Genomic DNA, 10,129 nt, shown 5'->3' on the forward strand with positions numbered 1-10,129 from the left:
GTGTGTGAAGTGACACAGTAGGAAGACGGGCACAGAGACAGCCCCTGTTCCAAGCTGGCTGTCATTCAGCTGAGAAGATGGCTTTCCTGGAGGCTCCATGCCCACCATGCCGCCGCACCCTCTCCAGCTGATCTGTGGCCAAGCTGCCTCACGGGCAATACCCGGCATGTTTTATATAAGGCTTTCAAAGCTGCTGCTGCTGCTGCCACTCTGCAGTGGCTATAACCTGGGCTTCAATGTCTCTGTCTAGACAGATGCATGATTGAATAAAGGATTCATCCAAGCCCTGTGTCACATTGGCCATCTGGAAAGTCGCCAACCACTCATTTAGCAAATTGCTGTGTTTAAATGCAGCTGCTGTGTCTCAATGTTTATGCTACCAAGACAGATCGCATGATTCCTCTTCTTTCATTTATCTACACCGCTCCTCTTAATCTGCCTAGGAACTTAAAAGGCTGTTAATGCATGACAAGGCACTTGACCCGCGTGATTTCCAAGCCAAGGGGGAGCATCCGTCTTGCACTGGGTCGTCCTTTCCTCAAAAGCAAGGGCACCTTGCCTGTACTCCCGTCTTAATGAAGGCTGCCTTTATTAAGAATCCCATTAAGCTCCACAGTGCCCAGCCATCCGACACTGTAAATATGACCCTTTAGAAATGCATCCAGGAGCCCTGCGCAAGCAGCTGGCCTGGTAGTGAACACTTGCCCCAGCAGTCGGGAGGGAAACTCAGACCTCAGCTCTCTGTAGAAGGAAGGGCATTGTTTGACGAGTTGATGCTTCTCTCCTTTTGGGAAGATGAATTACAATCTTTGGCAGATAATGTCAACAAAACCCCTGAGATGATTTAAATAAGAGTTGGAAGCAAAATGATTTCAGAATAGCAATGAGCTCTTAGGTGTTTTACCTTGGTTTTCTTATTTTTAAGGAGGAAAAGGAAGGAGACAGCCGAGGTTAAGCAGTTTGTCATCTGGATATCACTGGTCACTTTGGCCTGGTGCTGATTATTATGTTATTTATCATGGCAAATAATTTTGGTGACCACTGCTTATATAAATTGCCTGCCTCTTTTGGGAGGGTCTGGAAGTCAGAGGCTAAAATCAGTGAGTGTTTATCAAACGAATATCATGTTCTCGGTCCTTAGCTAGGCCCATTGGAAAAGCAACAAAATAGCACAATAAATGATCTGTTCCATTAAATCCTATTGGGACACAAAAAGAAACAAATACAGGAGAATTTAACACAGTGAGGAGTGAGGATGTGGCCTTCGGAACCAAATCCCAGATGCAATTCTGGGGTGTTCACCTTGTGAGCCTCAGTTTCCTCACTGGCAAGAACAGGTGGACATATCTCTCTCCAAGTTATTTTCAGGAGTGATTGAATCAGTCTTTACAACAGTAAGAACCCAGTGTATTCTATTAGTGGCAGTCAGAGGGTGTGGGATCTTGACTGTAAATTCTAGAGGAATTCAGAGGAAATAAAGAACATTTTGGACGGAGTAAGTAAGACCATCTTTATGGGTCAGCTTGATCCTGAAGGAAGCAAACTCCGGGGAGGGAAAGTGTATCTGATAAATGGAACAGTGTGAGCAAGACACAGAGATGGCAGGCAGAGAAGAGGTGGGGCCACTGGGCGGACTAAAGGAAAGAGCTCTCATTTTTGTGTGTAAGGGTGGAGATGTTGAATGAATGACAGGCCCCATGCATGGAAGGCTTTGAAAGTCAAGCTGAAGGGCCCTGATCTAATCTAACTGATAACAGGGCTCCATTGTGATCTGGTTAGCAGGAAAGCTGCCGAGTGATAGCCATGGGTCGGACAGATTTACCTGGCGTCAGTGAACAGGGTGGTTCCCTGGAGAAACGTGGCCTGGGAAATGGGCTCACAGGCTAGATACTATTCCAGGCTGACAGATGAGGGGTCAGTGGAGTGGCCGTGGGGTGGATGGAATGGAATAAAGCTGGCATTTCATTCCATGCTCAACAGACCTGGTGACTCCATAAACACTGGGCAGAAGAGAGAAGGAAAAGGAAAGAGGAAATGGTTTTACAGAGCATCTTTTCCATGCCAGACACTAGGCTGGATACATTCCAATCATTCTTATCGAGCTCCAAGCATAGGAGCCCAATCCCAGCATGCCAAGAGAATGGAGGGCGCTGCAAGCAAATGGAGCTGCTCAGCTTCCTGGCTGGCCGAACTAAGGCCCAAGGTTTGATGCTGTGTATGTCGAGAGTGAGATGGCTTTAGAACAGTCAAGGTCCCCCAAGTGCAAGGGTCCTGTTGGAAGCCGCAAATCTCGGTTTGGGATTCAGGGAGAGATGTAGTCATGAATATCCTTGGCTTAGGGAAGACTGCTCAGCAGTAAGACTCGAAGAGCACTGGAGGGAGGAAGTGTTGGGGTAACAGAGAGGAAAGGAGCCAGCAGAAGCCAAGGGAGAAGATGTCTGGAGGGAAGCCAAGGGAGATGTCTGGAGGGAAGAGGTGATTAGCAGCTGAACATCCAGGGAGCTCAAGGAAGAAGAGAGACTGAGAAAACCCCATGCGATTTATTAGAAATGGAACCAGTGGTGAGAAAAATGTCAATGGAGGATCAGGGAGAGAAGCCAGATTGCCAGGCTCTAATGAGGGAGTGTGGAGTGAGAAAATGGCACGTTAGCTAAGGAAGAGAGACATGGAGGGAAGGGAACAGTATATGGTGACTTTGTGAAGTTAAATGAGCTTCTAAATGGTGCTATAATGGCATGAAAAAGTGACAGAACCCAATGATGCTGATGCAATTCCCATTAATAGATTGTGCACTGGAAAAATCTTATATAAGACACACTTGACACAGAATTTTTGGTATATGTCATACTGAGGTTAAAAAAAAAAAAGCAGCAGATTGAGATTTTATTTGTACCCAGACTGAGATAATTTGGCAGGAAAATGACATGACCTACTGTGAACTCAACTAATACCCTGGCTTGTTCCAGTGCCGATGGACCTGAGCTTGAAGACCACACGATGTTTAGCAAGCCCAGCTCTGCTACTCATGACTTCTGTTCCCTTGGGCACATCCTTCAGCCTCTTTCTGCCTCAGTCTCCTCACCTGTAAAATGGAAATAATAAAATTACCGACTCCATAGGATTATTGTGACGATTTAATGAAATAACACATGCAAAGCATTTAGCTAGTTCAGACCCAGTGCCTGGCACTTATTCAGGGATATAGTCTCCAGTCACATTGATACCAAAAAAATACTATGATAGCTCCTACCAACAGATTAGCAGAATTTATTTCACACCGGAGACAGCAAGTTTTGCAATTATACACACCTTGATATTATACTAGTGTTTCCTTCCACATCAAATGCTGTTCCAAGTGCAGACTGCTGCAAGGAATGTGCCGGAGTGATCAAGATCCTCCAAGAGCACAGCCGCATGCACCAGGGACCTCCCCGGGGCCCTGGGTCCTGGCATTTGGACAGTGAAATCTGGCCAAGCTCACGTCCACTCAAGGTTATGGCAGCTCCGGTGTCTCTTGCATGTGAAAGCCCATCTGTTTGGGGAGAAACAGAGAAGCCTGGAAAACTCTCCACTGCCTTTTCCACAGCAAAATATTGCTTGTTGTTTCTACTGAGAGAGGACAAGATTTTAGTGTGTGGGAAATAAATGGAATATGTTGTGTTTTTACTTCTGCAAGAAATTTATTTTTCTTTTCTTTTTCAAATTGTGTTGCAGGGATGTGTGACCGTTCTGCTTCTGGCATCTGTAAGTGAACTATTAAGGTAAATATTGAAGTTTAAATGTAATTTCTAAAGAAGAGGAATAGCACTTTTTTAAAGCAAGGACATAATCACTTTATGTAACTGTTGCCATGGGGTAAAGGAATAAACTAGCAAATGTTCTCAAGATGGTTTAGGACTGGGATTTGCTTTTTCTTCTCCTTTCTAATTTCCTCAGATTATAACATCACATTCGCTCCCCCTGGTGTGTCCATTTCCCAGCTTTGCTCCGATATTCTTCCATCATGGTGCAATACCATTGTGGACCTCCAGGGTTGGTGCATTGAATGCAACAAAGCATTCTGCCTGGTTCAGGGGATAGAGGCATGAAACCTAAACTAGTCATAGCAAATGTCAGGATGAACATTTCAGCTTAACATAAAATGTTAAGAGAATCAGATATAACATATTAGTATGAATCAGTCTGTATTAGTTGGGGCAGGCAAGCTGCTATAACGAATAACTCCCAAGTTTAGTGGCTTCTTACAATAGAAATTCACTTTCTGCTCATGTAACAGCTCCTTGCATGCATTTGGTGGGTGATTTGGGGACCCAGGCTCCCCACTAGGGCTTTGGGTCCTCCGCAGCAGGTAGCATTCTGGGGAAGAGATGGAATGGGTGGTCATGCAGGGTGATTTTATGTGCTATGCCTACAGTGCTGTGCGTCACTTCTGCTCATACTCCAGAAGTCAGTCACATGGCCACCCTAATTGCCACAGAAGCTGGGGAAGTTGAACAGCACAGAAAGGGAAATGGGCTTGGTGAATAATTTGCCAGTCTTTGCCACATAGCCTAAAAAATAAAATATCAAGGAAACAACACACTGTATGTCCCCTGGGAATTTTTGCTGATGATGTGAAAACCCCTTTGATATCAGAGAATTCTCTTATTCTCTTTTCCTGCTGCCTCTCCCTTTTGTTTTATTTCTTTCTCTTTTTTTTTTTTTTTTCTTCAGACAGGGTCTAGCTCTGTCACCCAGACTGGAATGTGGAGTGCAGTGGCACCATCATAGCTCACTACAGCTTTGAACTCCTGGGCTCAGCCTCTCGAGTAGCTGGGACTACAGGTACATGACACTGTGCCTGGCTAATTACTTTTTTTTTTTTTTTTTTTTTGGTAGAGACAGGGTCTCACTATGTTGCACAGGCTGGTCTCAAACTCCTAGCCTCAAACAATCCTCCTGCCTTGGGCTCCCAAAGTGCTGTGATTACAGGCATGAGTCACTGCACCCGACCCCTACCTTCTTTCCGCTCCTCTGTGCCACAGCCCAGCCTGCCGAATCCGCCTCCTCATGGGCCCTGGAGTGGGCTCTCTACAGAGCCTGCCTGTGCTTACCTTCCTCAGCATCTTGTCTTACAAACTTTGCAACGAGAATGTGTCCTTCCCTCCATCCCAGCTTTTCAAATTCCTCTCCCATCTTTGGTGCTCAGATCTAATCCCCTTGCTTTCAAAAAACGTCCCTGATCACAGGACACAGGCTCGTTCTGTAATGCTCCTTCTCGGCAACTCCCAAGGCCTTTCTCAGTCACCCCTTCATGGTCAGGTTTTGTAGATATGTCTCATCTTTCCAACAGATCTTACACTGCTAGAGAGAAGAGCACCTCGTACCTCGGAGACACGCATCGCTCCATTGCTGGGGGCAACGGGAGAGAGTGCGAGGACACGCCTAAGAGCCCGAAGCTCCGCTTCCTGCCCAAAGGCTCCCTGCAGCTTGGCTTTAGCCCTGTCCTCACCTCTGCCTCCACGTCCTCCCTCATAATCCTAAGACACTAGTTCCTGCACCAGCTTTCCTCCCAGAGAGCCTTGAGATGCGAATGAGGTGATTCAGATGTATCCAGAAGGAGAAGTCCCCCAGCTCACTCACCAGGAGGCGACGCGCAGGGTGTCGTTAGGACAGGGCTCAGAAGGCAAACCAGCACCTGCAGAGCGGGGCTCGGGGAGCGAAACCCTGCAGGAGCAAGCGGTAAAGAAGTAGCTCCCTGTGTGCTTCTTGGAAACTAGAGGCGTTTTCCTGAAATGAATAGGAAAGGGTAAGGAATAAACATTCTTGACTTTTGTCTTTGAAGTTAGCAAAATAATACCTTTTTCAAACAAAAAGGCAAGACTGGCTAAAATCACTTTGTGATGGCAATTCAAGGGCGGCTTAAAATAGCATCTCGCTGCCCTCAAGGCAAGTGCAGCTGTACTGCTCAGGATCACGAGAAGCTCACTTGCCGGCCTCGTTGCCAGCGCCTGCTTTTGCTTGGGACTCTGTGTACACTCCTGTAATGAGCTAGCTGAGAGAAAACCCTGAGGGCCTTGGAGACCCCCTGAATGGAGGGGCCCGGGAGCACCCCATGTGGATAAGGCTGCTCTGGGATGCAGGCCCATGTGGAGCCTGGGCAGGAGTGTGACCTCCTTCAGCTTCAGCTTTCCTGGGAGCAATGCAAGCTGCCTCCTGGAGATGCTGAAAGGATCTAATTGTTCATACCAAGCGCCAACGCTGCACATCAAATATAAATATAAATACCGATTCACCTATGATGGTCTGTGGATGAGGAGACCCGGGATTCTTCTAAATAGAATGATCATTGGTTTATTTTAAGTTTCCGGGTAAAATTTAAAGTGTGATCTTTGAGACGTCTCATTTCAAAGGGAGGGAATGAGTCCCTTTGGAGAACAGCAGATCGAAATTCAAGTGCCTCTTGCTCTTTTACATCATCGGGAAGATGGCAGGAAAAGGCGTGACGCACTCCCTCCTCAGCCCCAACACATTTGTTCTGGAGGTGACAGGTGCATGGTTTTACAGGCTGGGACATCCACGGGGATGTTTGCAGGTGCCCTGGGAATCGGTGTGAGAGCCACACAGCAAGTGACCACACAGGCTGGGATCAGGAGTGACTCACCTCTGATTTCGTGTCGGGAGGGAGCTGACACTCTTGCCAAGCTGTTGGCCAGTGGCCACTGATTTCAGCAAAGGCATCAGCAGGTCATCTGTGGTGGCTGTGGGCCTTGGCCAGGAACGGGAGGGCCAGACACACGCTAGGACAGTGAAGCGCCAAGGCCAGGCTTGTCCCTGGCGGAATTCTCATAGCCTTCTTGCTTTCATGGAGCTAAGTTCACAGACACAGCTACCCATAGGCAGAGCACACAGAAAAGCCACAGAAGTCACTTCCCAGGTACACAGACCACCTTCACAGGCACTTGTCCACAGGGCAGACCCATAGAGAGCCAGAAACACCCCACAAAAATCCCCAAACCCAAATGCATAGACCCTCACAGATGCCCCACAGGCATCCCATGAATATCTGCACAGCCACTTTATAGAAACTCTAGACTCACTCCAAAGACGCCCTACAGATGCCCCACAATCACCCTCACCAATACAACTCACAAGCCACACACACCACCACATAGACGTCCACAAGATCCCCACTGACACCCACACAGACACCTTCACAGGTACCCCCAACGTACCCCAAAACATCTCAAAGTACATCCAACACCCTGGCAGACACCCCAACACATCCTCCACAGATCCCCTTGTGTCACTTGCCCCAGCTCATCTCCTCACGTCACCCCACAAAACCCACCACAGAACAGATACCCCTCCAAAGCAACCCACACACCTCCACCACACCCCACATACCCTCACAATGCCAGGTACACAAATATGCACCTGCATACAAACTCAGACCCCATGTGCACACACGGAGTCACCTATACAGATCCCCTGTGCACATACACACAGCCAACCAAATAGATCTACTGTGCACATGCACACACACACAGTCACCCACACTGATCCCCTGTGCACACACACCCACAGACCCCCTGTGCGCACACACACAGTCACCCACACCGACCCACTGTGCACACATGCACATAATCACCCACACAGACCCCCATGCATGCACACACACAGACCCCCCTACACACATACACAGTCACCCACACAGACCCCCTGTGCACACACACAAACCCCCCCACAGCCATACACAGTCACCCACACAGACCCCCTGTGCACACATGCACATAATCACCCACACAGACCCCCGTGCATGCACACACAGACCCCCATGCACATACACAGACACCCACACAGACCCCCTACACACATACACAGTCACCCACACAGACCCCCTGTGCACACACATAGACCCGCCCCACAGCCATACACAGTCACCCACACAAACCCCCTGTGCACACACACAATCACCCACACAGATCCACTGTGCACACATGCACATAGTCACTCACACAGACCCCCTGTGCACACACACACAGACCCCCATACACCATCACACAGACCCCCTGTGCACATGCATACACACACAGACCCCCATACACACACACACACAGTCACCTACACAGACCCCCTGTGCACACACGCTTGCCCACAGAGATTCTCTGTGCACACATGCACAGTCACCCACACAGACCTCCTGTGCACACACACTTGTGTACACACACTGTCATCTACACACACACCCTGTGCATACACACACAGAGACCCCCTGTGTGCACACACACACACAGACCCCCTGTGCACACACACAGAGACCCCCTGTGCACACACACATCATCACCCACACAGATCTGTGCACACACACAGTCACCCACACAAATCCCTGTGCACACACACAGACCCCCTGTTCGCACAGTCACCCACACACAGACCCCCTACACACATACACAGTCACCCACACAGAACCCCTGTGCACACACACGCAGACCCCCTTACACACAGTCACCCACACAGACCCCCTGTGTGCACACACACAGTCACCCACACCGACCCACTGTGCACACATGCACATAATCACCCTCACAGACCCCCTGTGCATGCACACACACAGACCCCCTACACACATACACAGTCACCCACAAAGACCCCCTGTGCACACACACACAGACCCCCCCTACACACAGTCACCCACACAGACCTCCTGTGCACACACACACAGACCCGCCCTACACACAGTCACCCACACAGACCCACTGTGCACACACACAATCACCCACACAGAACCATTGTGCACACACACAGACCCCCTGTGCGCATACACAGTCACCCACACAGACCTCCTGTGCACACACACACAGTCACCCACACAGGTCCCCTGTGCACACACACACTTGCCCACACAGATTTCCTGTGCACACACACAGTCACCCACACAGACCCCCTCTGCGTGCACACACACCCATGTACACACACAGTCACCCACACACACACCCTGTGCATACGCACACAGTCACCCACACAGACCCCATGTGTGCGCACACACACATAGACCCCCTGTGCAAATACACACACACATAAACCCCCTGTGCACACAGCCACAGTCACCCACACAGACCCCTATGCACACACAGGCATTGACACTAGCCGGCATACCAGTAGCCTCCACGCCTCACCTGGGAATCTCCTACCACCACCCAGTCAGACATGCTCCTCTACAGAAACCCTCCCTGTACAGAGGTCTTAATGGAGACCCCACCAAAGCCCTTTCCTCCAAGACGCAGACCCGACACTCACTGGCCTGAAAAACCCAGATGAAGACGCAGACACACAGACATCCTGCTCCATTCTACAGTTCATCGTTTGAGGCAATCTTCTAGCTATAATCTGGAAAATCAAGACAAGCCATTTATTGCAAACAACTGGGATTGTGGTACAATACTCTGGTCACAGAGAGATGGAACAAAAAGTGCTTAGATGGGATCCAGTGATGCATCTCCCAGTGGCTCTCGCTGGTCCGTGAGTACGCCGGGGGAATAGGCGTCTCCTTGCCACGATTTTGAAGGAAGAGGAGTGCAGCTGAAAGACTGAAGCCTAATTTCTGGAGGATGTCAGCTCCATCTGTCCCCCAACGGCCTTGTCACAAAACAGTCTGCCATGGCCTCTGCAAGGCGGGGGTCCTTGTCCTGCCCTTAGAGACAGCTGTCCTTCTGCTGATGGGGCAGAGCTGGGGCCTCTGGCTTGGTCTGCAGCTGGTTTTCCTTACAATCCAAAAGTTTCAAAACAAAAAAAGACGTAATGCCTCCAAAAAATTCCTCAAGATTTTCTTAGAAAATAGGTGCTTCCAAAGCGGGGTATAGTACGGTGGGTGTTAGAAGGAGGAGGGGACAGACGTGGGAGATCAAAAAGAGAACCAGGAGGACGCAGAAAGGGATTAGAATGCAGGAAATAGCTCCGGCCAGCTGGTGGCCATCTGGGAGCCACGCAGAATGGGAAAAACCAAGTTGCTGAGTCTCTAGCAAGTGGGTACAGTTTGTCGTGAGAGAAGGTTACTGCTTGGAGAAACTACAGAGAAGCCAGATTCTTGCCAGCTATTTTCTTTTTTAAAAAAATCTAGTGGTTTCCCTAAGAATCGGATTGCTGTGAA

The 10,129-nt window shown here is 49.2% G+C and overlaps 1 long non-coding RNA gene across 1 annotated transcript; it reads right to left on the reverse strand.

Moving 5' to 3' along the window:
- Positions 1–2,870: 2,870 nt before the first annotated feature.
- On the reverse strand, positions 2,871–9,928 carry LOC129463794 (uncharacterized). The gene is made up of 5 exons (XR_008651288.2): positions 9,280–9,928; positions 6,644–6,868; positions 5,623–5,769; positions 3,310–3,532; positions 2,871–3,082 (listed from the first exon to the last, which is right to left on the reverse strand). It is a non-coding gene; the product is annotated as an uncharacterized lncRNA (long non-coding RNA).
- Positions 9,929–10,129: the final 201 nt, after the last annotated feature.

Source organism: Symphalangus syndactylus, chromosome 15 (genome assembly GCF_028878055.3).
Source record: "Symphalangus syndactylus isolate Jambi chromosome 15, NHGRI_mSymSyn1-v2.1_pri, whole genome shotgun sequence".
In the NCBI taxonomy this organism is placed as follows: domain Eukaryota; kingdom Metazoa; phylum Chordata; class Mammalia; order Primates; family Hylobatidae; genus Symphalangus; species Symphalangus syndactylus.